This window comes from Amblyomma americanum, chromosome 9 (genome assembly GCF_052857255.1).
Source record: "Amblyomma americanum isolate KBUSLIRL-KWMA chromosome 9, ASM5285725v1, whole genome shotgun sequence".
NCBI classification, from domain to species: domain Eukaryota; kingdom Metazoa; phylum Arthropoda; class Arachnida; order Ixodida; family Ixodidae; genus Amblyomma; species Amblyomma americanum.
This window is the reverse complement of record NC_135505.1, coordinates 71,125,784-71,138,526: the sequence shown is the minus strand read 5'-3', so window position 1 is coordinate 71,138,526 and position 12,743 is coordinate 71,125,784. Positions and strand designations below refer to the sequence as shown.

General features: G+C 46.7%; 1 protein-coding gene across 1 annotated transcript in view; it reads left to right on the top strand.

The window, feature by feature from the left end:
- The window catches only part of LOC144105152 (uncharacterized), a 102,539-nt gene that overhangs the window by 42,999 nt on the left and 46,797 nt on the right, over positions 1-12,743 (top strand). The window lies entirely within an intron of this gene.

Below are 12,743 nucleotides of genomic sequence, written 5' to 3'. Positions count from 1 at the left end.
CCCACTCGTGTCGTTTGTAGACCCGCCGACTGTAGCGAGATTGTTATCAGCGAACTACCTCTCACGGCGTTGCCCTCCTCGCCAGCTGAGGAGCTTGGTAATGGCGGGTCGTCTCAGTACTGGCCCTCGAATGTCACAGAAGGAAATGAACACAAAGCGAATTCATGACGCTTAACTAAGAGATTGCGAGTTCTCTTGTCAAATGTCAGGATCTGCAGTGCTGGGTTGTCAGAATGGTTTTCCTCCAAGGTCAGACGAGGAATTGCACAAAAACTAAAAGATGCCGGTACGCTGTGATGGAATGAACGTGACCGGCTCTTCTCTTTGTTATATGACTTCGGCAAGATAATTACATACCAGTCGGAATGCGCTAGTTTGGTGCAGTAACGCAAAGATGCGGGCTGCGCGCTGCCCTGAAAATGTAGGCAAAGGATCGTCAGTGCCGCCAGACGGCAAGCTCTCGGCGATTAGCTTCATGAGCTGCCCGATGCTGGCCTCATATGCCGCTCTTCCTGTCTTCTAGGGATCCCGGACGGTTTTCTGCTGAAGAAAGGTCGCGTATGATGTTTTTGCACTGAGAATGGGCTACTAAATGCAGTTACAGTAAAAGAGGCGTAGTTGTTCGCGAGAGTATACGAGATCCTTTCAAATGACAGAGGCGCTAAACTCTCAGTAAACTTCTAGAACGCAAGGGACACCTGCAGGTCGAAATTAAAGCGGGCGACAAAAGGAAATCGACCTTCACGTGTTACAAGGGTGTCTGTCACTTCAAGAGAACGACCTTTTGTTTGTCCAGAGCTCAAGGCCATAGCAGATGCTTATGGACCGTCCACTCGGTCGTGACAGATAGCATCACATTGTTAGTGACGGCAAGCCGATCAGAACTGGAAGATATGACGGATGGTGGTGGCATGATGAAATGCCTGTGGGCCTATCGCGAACGCTGCCGCCAACGCAACTGCCCGCTTCGTCTAGTCCGTGGGTTGACCCGGGGCCACCAAGCAATCGTCCTGATTGCGAACTAGAAGCGTGGAGTTCACGACGTGAAGAACTCCATGACGATAGTCGTGAAGGAATGGTTGACCGGAGAAATGAATAAGGTGAATGGCTTGGCGACACGGAGGATGAGAGTATGATGGAATGAGCGCTGGCCCACGAAGATTTCGGCCACCAGGTCCCCTTGAGCCGAGAGTCGAGACCCATAAATGCACCGAATGGCAGGGTAGGGTGGCTTTGTTATGGCAAGCAGGCGACTTCTCTGGTCTGTGGTTTCATAGGGCCTTGTTGCAACTACGTGGTCAGTTTTTCGTGTCTCCTGATCAAGGCGATGAAAGAGGGCCGAGGTGAATGGCGCAGTTAGTTCTGTTCTGGCGGGCTGGGGTAGAGCCGGGTATAGCGGACAGGAACATCTTGACTGGCGAGCATAGAGACGCCGGAAGCTAAATCTCCAGGGCCACGATGGTGACGTTACCCAGCACGTTACACGAAATGTTTCGTGACGCCAAGCGACTGAAAACAAGATAATCTGACTAACGATGATGGCTTAATTTATTGGCGGCGGGCCTAGCGCAGGCGATCCCACCCGCACCTTTGCACGCGTCGTCTTCTAGTCTGCGCCAATATTCTGGCCTACCTGGAAGAGGAGGAGGAGGAAACAACTTTGTTAAGTCGCTTGCAGAACGAAATCATGACAGAATGGAGCCGTGACGCGGGCCCTGACGCCTTCTCAGCAGATGGTCTCTACTGTATTCCGGCGCGTGTTACTCCCGCGGTCGGTCGCCCTGAGGGGCAACGTTCCGTCGGTTTCGCTCGGCCTTTGTCTGTCAAAGGCCGCCGAGACCTGCTGGCGGCCCAGGTTTGGACCACCTGAGGGGCAGCCTGTGTGGTCAGAAGGGTTTGAATCAAGCTAAATCCCACAAGAACACCCTCATTTGCTCTTAAATGCAGCTGTTCATTAAACCTGCGCCCGTTGTTTTGATATTTTGTCGCAAGCATGCTGAACCAGTCAGAACGCCCATTTTGTTTTTCTCTTTTTCTCTTCTAAATTTGAAAATGTAAACGCTAAATAGTAAAAATGGAATATAAACCGCCTCCTGGTATTCCACTTTCATCACGCCAGTTCTGAGTTCGTCAGTCAATTTTTTAGGTGCAGAGCAGGCTAGAAACCAGCAGGATTCAACATCAGCATCATCAGCCTAACTATGCCCACTGAAGGGCAAATGCCTGTGCCATGAACAAATATGCGTCTCCTGTTCTAGCTGCGCTCACCATATCACCGCAAACGTCTCAATCTCATCCGTCCTCTTAATTATCTGCCGCCCCTGCAACGCCTGCCATCTCTTAGGTTTGGTTTGGTTTGGTTTTATGGGGTTTAACGTCCCAAAGCGACTCAGGCTATGAGGGACGCTGTAGTGAAGGGCTCCGGAAATTTCGACCACCTGGGGTTCTTTAACGTGAACAGACATCACACAGTACACGGGCCTCTGAAATTTCGCCTCCATCGAAATTCTACCGCCGCGGCCGGGATCGAAGCCGCGTCTTTCGGACCAGTAGCCGAGCGCCGTAACCACTCAGCCACCGCGGCGGCTCTGCCATTTCTTAGAATCGAGTCTGTTACTCTTAAAGACAATCGGTTATATTGCTTCCAAATAATGTTCCCTACCCAAGCCCATTTTTTTCTCTCAATTTCGACTTGGATTCCACTCACCCAGGTTTGATCCCTGACCCACTTTGCCCGCTTCCTGTGTCATAGTGTTACACCTATAATTTCTCGTCCCGTAGCTCGCTGCGCTCTCCTTTACTTTTTGTTTCTCTCCCCGTTTCCGCCCTTCTAGGTAAGCATCGGTAAGATATGGCTTTGATGTAGTTTGCTCTTAAGGTTACTAGTAAAGTGCTATTCACTTTCTGAGAGAAGCTGCAAATGCGCTCCATTCAATTCCTATTCCAGTTATTTCACCAGGAAAGCATTACATATTGTGAGCGCTGTGTGTGAGTATTAGTTAACTTAAATTACCATGAATCATTAAGAGTAAATTTTTAAATACATACTACTTAGGATTCATCCACGTTTGCCAATGTTCCCTTCAAGAAACGGCATTTTGTAGAGTTTGGTGAATCGCTGTTCTTTGCGACTGCCCGAAGGTAAGACAAAATTCTGCACATCTGTGCCCTAACCCAATGGGATCCGAAAGTTCCCTCCCCCGCCTCCCTAGAAGATGCAACGCGCTAAGTGAGCAGAGCCACCAGAACTGTCACAGGAAGACTTCCTATGGTCTTCTGAGGTTTCCGCGGGTGGACATTTGTGTGGCATAAAATCTTTGTTTTCATTCCAACGTTGGTGCACTCCTTCGTTGCATGCGTGTAAGCAACGTGACCTTGAACGCATAACACCCGCAGCGGTGGCTCATTGGTTTTGGTGCTAGGCTGCTGTCTCGAAAGACGCGGATTGGATCCTGGCCGTGGTTGAGGAATTTAGATGGATGCGAAATTATAGAGGCCCCTGTATTGTACGATGTCAGTGTGTCGAGAATTAGTAACGCATCCCCGACTTTCCGAAGGAAAAAGCTATCGCGTGCAAGTTCGAATAGGACAACAAACGTAAAAGAAAACGAAACGAAGTCGTAATTATATTTTGAACGAAAAGAGCCAATAAGAAAGAAAACCACAAGAAAATACACGCACTCAACCTGCGTACAACACTATAGTTTAAAGGAAAGAGTTCGCCTGGTACGTCCCATGTGAGGCGGAGATGCCTTGTGACAGGGCAGATCCGGGTAGATGAACTGCGACGCGTCGCTGGCGCTGCGTCGAAGAAAGTGGCGGAAGAGAGCCAGGTAGTAGTAGGAGCAGAGAGGACCGCAGGAAAACGCCAGGGGGCTCCCGTGACCCGTACCAAGAGCTTGGCCCCCGCAGAAATTGTGAGCGCATTCTGCGCTCTTCAACTTCTGCTAGCGACTTTCCATGCCCGCGTTCGGCTTCTGCTTGCGACTTAGCATGTTCCCGTTCTGCTTGCGCTTTCCGCTACTCAGACTCTCCTTGCACCTTGGCGTGTTCGCGTTCAGCTTCTGCTAGCGCCTTTCGATGCTCGCGTTGAGCCTCACGTTCGGCTGCACGTGCTGTGCGTTCCTTCTCTTGTTGGGCAGCCACCCACGTGCGCAGCTCAACGTCTTTTAACCACAACTCTTTGCCATATTCAGTTAACTCGTATAGCATCAAGGCTTTCAATTGCGCCAGTTTATTCCTATAATCCGACACAGTGGCTAGCGCACAATGTAGACGTACATAATGGCTTGCGTTTTTCCTGTCTGAATTCTGCTTGTGTATGTCTACCTTGTGCGCTAGCAATTATGTCCTTTAGCATGCTCGTCATTTATTTCTACGGACCCACGAAAGCGGAAAAAAAGCACGGGCCCGTCCTGTCGCGCGGACGCCACATGTCGCGAAATGGTAAAGCTTCCACGACTTTCTGAAGGGGAACGCTATTGCGTGCAGGTTCGAACAAAACAACAAACACATCATACAAAACAAATCAAAGCAGGATTTAAAATTTAAAAGACAAGAGCCAATAAGAAATGAAAGCACCAATAGAAACACGCGCTCAACACGCGTACAACACTACTGTTTAAAGGAAAGAGTTCAACATCTACGTCCCAGGTGAAGCGGGGGTGCCTTGTAGACAGGGAAGACCCAGGTAGATGAAGAGCGACGCGTCGCTGGCGTTGCGTCGAAGAAAGCGGCGGAAGAGAGCCAGGTAGTAGTAAGAACGGAGGGAACCACAGGAAAACGCCGGTGGGCTGTTGTCAGCCGCCCCAAGAACATGGCAGCAGCAGAAAGTCTGCAGTCAGGACCTGTCGACATCGTCTTGAAGGGTTGTTGGCTTATGCAGGCTATTGAAGTAAGCCTCGCGGCAGCACGGACCCGACGACCGACGGCTGCCACCTCCATGCGTGAATGACGCGACCTCCGCTGCGCTGTCTCCCTTTATGCCTCGGTTTTCTGACACGTCAGCTCTGCGCTCCTTGCGCTCGCCGCGCTCTTCGTCGTCGTTGCCTCGCACGCATCCTCCGCACGTGCACACGCGCAAAGTTGGGCTGGCATGCGCAGCGCTCCGCTGTCGACTCACCACTGTCGAGGCACCGCACTCGAAAATCCTCCGACGCTCTGGTGTGCACCTCACACAGTGCACGTTAAAGAATCCGAGGTGGTCAAAATTTCCGGAGCCCTTCACAACTGGTACCCTCAGGTCCGAGTCACTTTGGAATGGTTAACCCCGATAAACCAACAAATGAAACCTTGAGCGCGCAACACAAAGGGAATTACCAAATTTGAGACAGAAGCTGAATGCACGCCGCGCAACGCTGATTGCGATAGAAAACTAGAAGAAAGCGTGTGGTAGAGGTTGCTTCATTGTTGTTGCATTCAGAACAGGCTGCTACTGTGACATGCAAGTTTATTTAGTGTCGCCATTCGCTTTCCGTGCTTGACAGCAAAGCAGAATGAGCACGTTTACATTCCTGCAGGGAGATAATACAAGTGTACTACGGAACAGCCTGAAACGCTTTCCTGCATAAAAACCATACTTCGGATTAGCTAGCCATCGGGTCCCCTCAACAAAACGGTGCTGCACCAAACACGTTCCCAAGCATCACGCCAATAATGAACTACCGATACCATAAGAGTGGCGAAAATGGGCGCCAAATTCGGCCCTTGATTGGCATTTGGGCAACTTACTACATTTTTCAAGCATGACCCATCGTTAGCGCCAGAAATGGGCCGATGTTCAGCCACTCTGACTGCGAACAATGGGCCTGTGCAGGGCACAGTATGCATGAATGGTGGCTTTTCAGTTTTTGGCATCGGGTTGCTGCCTACAGGCATTTCCAAAACGGCAAACCATTGGCTTTCCCAACAACACCAGTGGGGAATTAATGCATGCAATTTGAGGTCCCGTTTATGTTTTTTCACACTTTGGGACCTTTTGTATTGTAATGTGGGATTTGTTGTAAGTCATGAAACTTTCAAGTAATACTGGAATCTGTCTTGATGGAGTGTATCACTTGAAAAAAATTAAGCGTATCAGACTGTTCTAGTGGACAGAATTTTTGAAGCGCCATTTATTATCTAGTTTGGTGCCGTTTTGAGTACTGAGGTCAGGCTACGCAGCTTCCCATGCTGACGTGGCACGGCCAATACGCCCATAATGTTATTTGGGGCGCTGTACTTCAGTGAAGTCATGAGTCGTATCAGAACTACACATGGCACTTGTGTTGCAACAGAAGTTTTGCAGAGCCTTGAAACAAATTCCTCGTACAGCTTTTGCACTCTCACCTCGCAATACGTTGAAGCTGTAAAGAGATGCAGGTTGTGGATATCAGCATAAGTATGACCATAGCAGAAAAACGCGAATAGTCACTGTGCACGTTGCGGTGCAAAGTGCGCGAAAAGATTTTCGCAGAACATGTCTACAGAATAATTTGTAAATGATGCTTAATAAGTACCGCCAAATTAATTTCAAAATGTGTAACGGAATTAATAGTGTTTGCCATGCAGTGAATGGCCGATTAGTAATCTTAAGGCGCCGTTTCACAACCCGAAATAAACTTATTAAAATTAACAAAGAAGTTATATTTAGCACTGAATACAAATGGATTGATCTTTCGCTTTATTATCATATTTACGTGTCTATAAATAGCGAGTTTTTTTTGCGTTTTTATTCGAGCAGTGATATGCCACAAGAGGTAGCATCTCCCCTCAATTGAAGTCAAAACATCTTTGAACGAAGCTTTTTCTCTATATAGACTAAATTATTACATGCAGAGAAGGCTTGCACACTTCAGTGAAATGAGCTGAACGCGAGAGACTGAGGGCATTTTTGTTTTGAAAAAAGCAAGCAGTTTACGTCGCTTCGCGTATGTGTAACATGGGAGACGGAACTCTTACTTCAAAACAACACAACACTCCTCTGAGAGTCAGCTGGAAAAGGAATTCCCTATTTTGTGGTACACCTGCAAGCGGGAAAGCGAAAGAGAAACGCTGTGGAACTGTTACGTATTTTCTGACTAGCCTGCTGCAGTGAAAGCAGAAGCATGTCCGATTCCCATCTTACACACATGATAGACGACCAAGGTCTTCACGAACACAGTATTTGTCGGGCTACAATGACACACCACCCCGCTGGTTGAAAGCGTGCTCAATGTTCGGTAAATGCATTGCACAAAAGATTAAAAAAAATTGTTCTCACCATTGATGTTGCTTTCCTTTTCCCACGCCGTCAAGCTGGAAATTTCACAATGAGAGTTGGCACACACAAGTCGTCCTAGCGCTTTGTCGATTTCTCTTTTCCTGCTGAAAAAAAAAGGCGCGTAAACAAAGCAGCAATTACACTTAGAAACATATTGATTTTTGAACACATTTTAAAGATGAAAAGAAAGGTGGTACTCACAAAGGATCTTGCAGGCCAGGCTACTTAATTACGTCGGAAATGTCGTAACGCCTCAGGTGTGGATTGTTGCTTGGGCAGAGTACGATTGACGTCACTTCGAGTGTACTGCACATGCTTTCCGGCACACTAGTTGTATGATTATTCGTCACCGTGCCAGCCACACGCCAAGCACGTCTAGTCCAAGCTGCGGCATTGGAGTTGATCGGGCTACACCATAGCGAGTGCTGGGGAGACGAGGAGACAACGAGGGGTTAGGCTCATTATCTTTCACTTGGGGGGGGGGGGGGGGGGGCGGCAGAATTTTCTTGTAGCAGGAGAAACGGCAGCTTAAAGTGGCGAGAGGGCAATCTAGAGAGGGTGACTTGCGGTGCCGCGCGCAGCTGGGCGTGAGGGGAAAACAGGTTGTGAGTGCGAAAAATCACAAAGAAAAAACAGCGCTTTGCTCGGAAGGGACCAGCCCTCTTCCAAGAAAACGGCTCGGTCGGGACAGAAGGCGACTGCTTGAGACTTGAAGAAACCGGGAGGGGATAAAACGAGTGACAGGATATTGAACTCCTTGGGGGGTGCGTCATAGGAAGACGACAATGAGATAAGAGGGAAATAAGGGAGGACGCGAAGGTGCCACACTCCTGCCTCAGTGCAAAAGGAAAATCAAGAATGAAGAACGAGCGTCATGTTCGGTGCCGAAAACTTTTGAAGCTAAAACTTGGAGCTCGGTCATTGATTTCACCAAAAAAGGCTCCAAAAACTAGCGTAATGTTTGCGCCCGTATGCTGTAACCTCTTTAGTTCAAGTTGGTTCAAGATAAAAGCGCTGGTATTAAAAGGCAAAAATGCGGAACAGTAACTGAAAATGTCCGTTCTTCGAGTGTTTCATGTATGACACGTAAGGCAAACAAAGTAGGATAACACACGCCCAAGAAACACAGTGAGTCAATTCGCTGAGAGAGTGAAAAAGCTTGTACGTTTTATGCACAGCAAGGTAGACAGGTCGACTCAGGAATGGTCATGCGGCCTGCCAAAGCGTGTTTGAGACAGAAAAGAGAAAGCAAAGAGAAACAACTGCAATTGCGACTGGTGACAACTTCTGATGCTTTTAATAAATGAAGGCGATGTTTGTGAGTAAAAACGTACGCAAGAGCAAAAGCTGCAAAACACTCGAAAGCACAGTAAAAAGACAAAAACAGTATACAACTGCAGAAAAGCTAGCTACGTTACCTTCATGGTTCCAGAAGGTAGATGCCTTTCCTGATTTTCTATTTAAAAAAAATAAGCTACATCTCTTTTCTTTCTCGTCAGCTATCTCTTCACGCAGTTTATGTACAGCAAGTGATCACGTCTGCTGTCGTTCATTTCTGATAAAGCCTCAATCCCGCTTTAATCACACCGTCTATTGTAACGAAAAGGGTGATTCACTTTACACTAACAGAGGACTAAATGTCTGTAGTGGCCTAGCTAGGTGAAACCAACCACGTATTTTTACCCTCGTGTGGTATTCCTCAGATAACTCCTCATATTCCACCTAATTATTTACGAAGAATAATTAGGAAAAACTCTTAATATTCACTTAAGGGACACGTGCGTTGCCTTATGTTGTAGAGGGAGTCACGAAGGAACCAATCAGCTTTCTGTAGCAAGATATCTTCGACGTGGACATTTTTTTCAGAATTTGAAGGAAGCCCGCGAAATATGAAAAAACAAACACGTGATTGCCCACTGACCAGGCCAGCCTATTGTAGCACTGCTCAAGCGCGTTCTGAATGAACGATGCATGCGCGCTCACCGTCTCGAAGTGGCGGCGCCGCTCTTAGCATAGTCTAGTGTGTTACCACATTCAGTTCTATTATCGCGTGATCTGCGATAAGTGATATGCAAGGTTCTTTAACGTGCGCTGACATCGAACAGTACACGGACAGGCGATTTTTTGCATTACGCTTCCGTCGAAATAAAACTGCAGCGGCCGGGATCGAAACAAAACCTTTCAAGTCAGCAACCACTGAGCCACTGCGATGGCCACATCACCTTTAATCTCTCTCGATACGGCGCAGGCAATAGAGTATGAGACGTTCATATTGGTGCATCATAACTCGTTTCTAAGAACATCACGAACAAAACTTTTTTCGTGGCAACAAAATTAGTTTGGTGGTCCATCGTAGCAGCTTTTCGAATTGGCGAGGCCAACGTTGGAAGAGCAAAGGTCAATTTGGGCCACTGTGGCAAGTTTTTAGAATCAGCGAGGCCTACGTTGGATGAACAGAGGTGAGACCGGCCCATTGGGGCCAGTTATAAATGTCGGTGAGGCCTACGTTGGATGACAAGAAGTCAACGTACACAAATGTGGCCAGTTATAAAAGTCGGCGAGGTCTGCCTTTTGTGGACAGAATACAACGTGGGCAAATGTAGTAACCCTTTTTATATAGCCTCGCCGTTTTAGGGCGGATGTGTGGAATCTAGAGCCTATGTCGAGAAAACAGTGTATTGGCTTAACCTATGTTGGCATGCCGCGGGAAAGTCTGGTCCTGTGTAGGGCCGCTCTGAGCCAATGACTTCCCATTAATGGAACACTCTTCTGTGCTGCCGGGGTTAGTGCACATTCAAGCTTCACAACTCCCTCTGTAAATTGAGGAAATATTTGTGTTGGCTTCCCTATTGGGCTTGGGGAGGTTTTCCTATAAGATGCGCAAGTTTACATTAAATCTTCCCATTCCTATATGTAGAGGACCATACGGGGTACCATACGCGCATACTGGATTCTGGCCTCCATCTCGCCTAATGCAGGACTATCAGTGGATTCCTGTGACCTGTCCCATCTTGGGTTGGCGAATTTTCTACAATGCACTAATGCATCTAATAGAGCACCTAGGTGCCATAAACTCATGCCGGCTTTCCAGTCTGCCAGTCCCATGTAATGCCAGAAGTGGTTTTGTGTGGGTAGCCCAGTTTGCGCTATAAGAAGTTGTAATCAGCGACCCTTCTTGTATCGGAAAATGAACAGAGGATGCTCTGAGCTTGTTATCCAGTTTCTCAGGCGCTTTACTTCTAACCTGCGACTAGTTAGTTTTCTGTGGGGTGTCTTCATTGCACATATCGAGGTTTGTACTGCCTAAATTCAATATTTACAGTGAACATGCCCTCAGATACCTATGAAAGGACCAGATTTTGCACATCGTCTATTTCACAACTTGACAAACAACATTCGGATTGATACAGAGAGGGAAAGATTTACATCAGTTAACTCTGTAGCTTTGTATATATTTGTGCAGACGAAGCGCCGCTACATCGATGTGGTTCTCAGGGTGCTTCAAATAAATGTCGATGCATCAACGAAGCAGCCTGGAAAATTCACTTACTTCGTTACTTATAGTGTTGGTGCTGTAGTGCCATTATGTCACTCAAAAGACACATAGGTGCGAAAAAAACTCAATAGAGCATTTCGACGGGCGGATTTCAGCAACAAAAAGCATTAACTCCCAAAATACAAGAAGGAGGCCTTTGATGTGACAAAAATAAAGCATTCTTAATGCCAACAACACAACCTGGCAGTCTCATCGATCAGTTCCTGATTGAGGGAGTCAAATTGAGGACTCACCAATGCGTCTTCCACTATTGTTTTGCACAGGGCATTTGTTTTAACAGTTAGAACCGAACATAAAAACCGCAACAAAAGTGAAGAGAATAAGGACGAATAAACTTGCCTAACTTCAAATTGTGCGTTTTTCTTCTTAATCAGATGTGTCATGGTGTCATTCCGAATGGTGGCGTGCTTCTTAAAAACGCAGCGTAAATGTTCTTGCAACATTTTTTCCTTTGCTGCACGTTCTATTTAGCGCACTGACCACCTTTCGCAGCTTCCTTCGCACGTGCACGTGGTTCGGAACAACTGGAGGTGTCAATAGCCGGTCCCACCTTGTCGTGCCTTACATTTGTTCGCCCTTTAGGCGTTAGACATGTTGCAATGCAATAAGTTTTTTTTCTTTTAAAGTTTGGTTTCTTTTGTGTACTAGTTTTTTGTGGGTCTTATTTCTGCGTCGAGTATCCTGTATGTGCATCCATGCGCAATTGCACGCATGGAATCTTCCTTCTGTCTTTCTGACTAGATGCAGCCAAAACTTGTGAAGATTTGCCCTGAAATGAGACAGTTTTTTTTAAGCTATGTTTATCGCCTAGGGGCATAAAAACTACGAAGCGAGACATGAGTGAGATGCTTCAAAAAATTAAAAAAGGTGGGCTGACCTAATGAAATCAAGAAGCGAACGATGATATGAACCCTGTGTTCAGGCAATATAGGAATCTGGATTGCCCGGTGAGAGACCCACTGCCGCCAGGTGCCGAATTGTTGTCAGTTTCAGTGCCGGGCTGTCCGACAAGAGGTGGTGGATATCCGCCTCACAGTCTCTGATCGTGCAGACTGGAAACCCGGGGCGGGGATATAAATCTCTTAAATGCGGCCACTTTGAAATGTGAAATGTGTGTGTTTGAAATGTGAGTCTTTAAATCTTTGAAATATGAGACAGCTATTCGCCTTCCCTTTACTCCAAAAATGTTCTTGCGAAGTGGTTTTAAGAGGTTTTCGGTCATCTCCATACAGTGTCCTAACTTGCCATTTACATCTCATAAGTAAGGATGTGAAAATGGGCTCTGGAGAGTGCCCCTACCAGTCTTGATTTAAAAAAGCAAACAAGAGTTCTTTTAGGTGCTCTTGTTATTGGTAATACGTAGCAGTCACCATAGAGATACCTTTTTATCATTTCCCGAAAAGAGCTGCCTGCACTCAAAGTACAAGTTATTCGATTAAGGTGCTGCGAACAGGCCAGTGAGAAACCTGCGCAGTCGCACAATATACAGAAAGTCTAAATCAGCTTAGAACAAGAACAAAAGCAGCTAATTCTAGTTAATGACAGTTAATTACCTTCCTTCAGAGCGTCGTGTTTTTCTAAATTCTTGGAGATTAGTGTATAGTCACAACATAAGCAGCAACTCACTTGTTTTTTCCAAAAACAATGAAACAGTGGCGCTTGCTTCCAGAAAAGTGTGTTTTACTTTGCGATAACCATGAATTTTGTTCCCGGCTGTACTTTTTTATCTAACATGTTCTCATTTTTTGTTCATTGCTTTGTATTACGTTGCCACTGACTCTTTTTGTGCGCTATTGAGAGTTACTGTGAAAATTAAATCTTTCTAAAATGTCTCCCGTGCGATAATGCCTCCGGGCGAGGCAAGTATTCTGTGAATGAGTAGTTAATATGCTGTCAAGCGGTTCGAATAAGTTGTAGCAGAACTGGGTTCACTTATTTGTATACCTT